The sequence below is a fragment of the Cebus imitator genome, unplaced genomic scaffold (assembly GCF_001604975.1).
Source record: "Cebus imitator isolate Cc_AM_T3 unplaced genomic scaffold, Cebus_imitator-1.0 Scaffold2634, whole genome shotgun sequence".
Classification (NCBI taxonomy): domain Eukaryota; kingdom Metazoa; phylum Chordata; class Mammalia; order Primates; family Cebidae; genus Cebus; species Cebus imitator.
In genome coordinates, this window is record NW_016109949.1 from 1 (window position 1) to 3,253 (window position 3,253).

At 60.6% G+C, this 3,253-nt stretch overlaps 1 pseudogene; it reads right to left on the reverse strand.

Annotated features, from left to right (window-relative positions):
- Nucleotides 1-1,198: 1,198 nt before the first annotated feature.
- On the reverse strand, nt 1,199-1,891 carry LOC108299184 (annotated as a pseudogene).
- Between the last annotated feature and the right edge of the window lie 1,362 nt (nt 1,892-3,253).

The window sequence follows — 3,253 nt, forward strand, 5'->3', positions numbered from 1 at the left end:
TTTTTTGGTCTGAGGATGATGGACATTTAGACACTGGCGCCAGGTTTGCACCTGACCAGCGCTACACAGGGGTGGGTGGAACAAAGACAGAGGTGGGCTGCAGGTGTCATGGGGCATCAGCATGACACCTGGGGTGGCTGGGGTGAGAGTGGGTGTTTGGCCACAGTGACCAGGAGGGGCCAGGTCAAGTCCAGGTGGTCAGAGACAGGGGTACCAGGAGGGGAGGGCAGTGCCATACCCCTCACAATGTCCAACATCACCAGGCAGGCATCAGAGAAAGCAACCTCGACCAGGGACACAGGTCTGCAGCAGGTGGGCAGGGTCAGCTTTGCTTCCATGGCGGGTGGCATTGCTGGGGCCAGATCCTGGCTCTCGACACCTGGATGTGCAAAGGCTGCGCATGGTGTTGTCGGTCACACCATGGCCGCCGAGGCTGCCTGGGTCAGCTGAGGCTTGGGATCCAGGCAGCAGCAGAAGGCCACCTGCTCGAGGCTGGTATCTAACGTTCTGCACTGGGACCTGTGCGGACGGCGCCCGTCCTTGGTAGCTTGGGCCAGGTCTCCCACGCCATGGCTCCCGGCTTGTCAAACACCCTCAAGGAGACAGAGCACTGCAGGCCCTCACCTCATGCTTCCGCAGTGCTGGAAGGGGGATGTCTCTGAGGGGACGCTGGCCAGATGCATGGAGGGGCCTGCGAATCTCAGGGCTACAGAACCCCTTGGACAGCAGGGGGTGTTGGCTCCTGTGGTGGGCCTGAGATACTAAGCCACGCAGCTAACGTAAGCCCAGTGTGGTGGGGCGGGGAGCACAGGCTCCGAGGGCTACTTCCCGGGCCTGCAAAGCACACAGTGATCGAGCAATGGTGATGGCCCATCTTGGACAATTTGGCACAGGATGGATGTGCAGGGTGATCCGGAGTGTCCATGGCTCTTGCTGGAAGGGGCGCCATGCCCTGGCCGCCTCTATGAAGGCCTCTGTATGCGGCCGGCACAGCAGCCCCGGCCCACGGGCCAATCGGGAGCCAGAGTCTGGGAGTCTGATGCCCAGCTGGGAGGGGCGTGCATTGATGCCAAGGTGCCGTGGCCGTCGCTGGCAGGCCCTCCTCTGCAGGGATCTCAAGGAGGCAGCAGGAACGAGGACAGGAGAGCGGGCGGAGAACCTTGGAGGTCTGGCAAGCTCGGGCAGGTGGGCTCGTGCTTCAGGGGTGTCTGTGCAGGCCGGGGCGCGTGAGGGCCGGGCGCATGAGGTTCTCGGTGATGTAGGCCATCAGCAGGCAGATGACCACCAGCATGACGCAGATGGAGCTGCCCACCGCCGTCATGGCCACCACCATGTGCCACATGCCGGCCGGCTCGGCGGTGAACTCCACGCACTCGGCGAGCTCGGTGGGCTGGGGGAGGGGGGCTCCGGCCTGGGCGGCAAGCCAGGCGCACAGCGCAGCTGCTGCAGGCACAGGTGGTAGAGGACGCCGTAGTGCACGTCGGGCAGCAGGTAGTCGTGGCAGGAGGCCACGAGCAGCACGCGCTCGCACTGGAAGCGCGTGTAGGCGCCTCGCCAGGAGCAGTTGAGAGCAAAGGCGCACACGCGGCGCGCAGCGGCCAGGGCCAGGGCCACTGCAGGAGGACGCCGTAGGCTGGCGCGCAGGGAGCAGCTGGCCGGGGAGTGCAGCGTGCAGCCCGGGGCCTGGCAGCAGAAGCCGCGCGGGGCTGCGGAAGCACAGGCACCCGCCGTCAGCCTCGGGGCCCTTGGGCAGCACCTTGTAGAGGCACCGGGGCGCGTCGGCCACCGGCACCCAACCCGGAGGCGTCGGGGCGGCGGCAGAGCTGGGCAGCGGTGTGCAGGAGGCCAGCAGCAGCAGCAGCAGCAGCAGCAGCAGCAGCGGGGCGCTCATCCCGTGGCTGGGCCAGCGGGGCCCAGGGCTCACTGGGTCACACGGGCCGTGCCGCTACCGCCAACGTCCCCGCTGCCCGCTCCCAGTGCTCCCCGGGAGCTGCGGTGCCCTGGTTTACACTGTCCGCCCTGTTGCAAACGTATTCTGTTGTTGAGTGTGAGTAGGGAGCAGATTCAATATTTTTTCCAGCAATGAAGACAGGTCTCTCCTGCTCTGCACTCTGTGTATGGAGGCCAGATCATTCTCTGGGTTGCAGTTGTCCTGGGCACTGCAGGGTGCTGGGCAGCATCCCTGGCTCCCACACACTCCATGCCAGAAGCACCCCCAGTCATGACAACCACAAATGTCCCCAGACATCGCCCAGTGTCCGCTGGGGCAGGATCACCTGGTTGAGAACCACAGCTAGGTGACTGCTATCCTCATCACAGCCCCAGAATAGGATTGACATCAGGGTTAGACACAGCAGGAGTGGAGGCTGTGGGAAGCTGGTGACCCTTTGGTGGACAGAGGGAGGGAGGGAGGGAAAGAGGGAGGGAGGGCTGATGCCTGGCTCTGGGCTCAGGGAGCAGGGGTGATTTGACCACGCTCCGGCTGGCTCATCTGGGGTGAGCACTTTTCTTCCCAAAGAACTCAGACGTGCTTAGATATTGGTGGAGGTTTATTTTGGTTTTTTTTGTTTGTTTTTGGAGGCAGGGTCTCACCCTGTCCCCCAGGCTGGACTGTACTGGTGCGATCTTGGCTCACTGCAGCCTTGACCTCTCAGGCTTAAGCCACCTTCCTCCTCAGCCTCCCAAGTAGCTGTGAATACTACAGGTGCTCATCACCATGCCCAGCTAATTTTTGTATGTTTAGTAGAGATGGGGTCTCTCCATGTTGCCCGGGCTGCTCTTAAACTCCTGGGCTCAAATGATTCTTCCACCTCAGCCTCCCAAAGTGCTGGGATTACAGGCATGAACCACTGTGCCCGGCCCTTGTCGGAGGATTTGAACACCTGCACATGGAGGAATTATAAACCACTTAAAGGGAAAATACAGAAAGTCTTGATCTAGCCTGAAGAAAACCAAGAAGTGGCTTTAGAATGGAGAAGGTTGTTTACGTGGTATAGAGGCTGATGAAATGAGTTGTAATAGAATTAGGCCAGAAACTCATTTTTTCGCTTTTTCTTTTTTAAGACAGGGTCTTGCTCTGTTGCCCAGGCTGGAGTGCCATGGTGCAATCATAGCTCACTGCAGCCTTCACCTCGTGGGCTCAATTGATCATCCTGCTTCAGCCTCCTGAGTAGCTGGGACTACAGGCATGTGCCACCACATCTGGCTAATTTTTGTATTTTGTATTGTTTCTGTAGAGTAAGGGAGTTGGGAT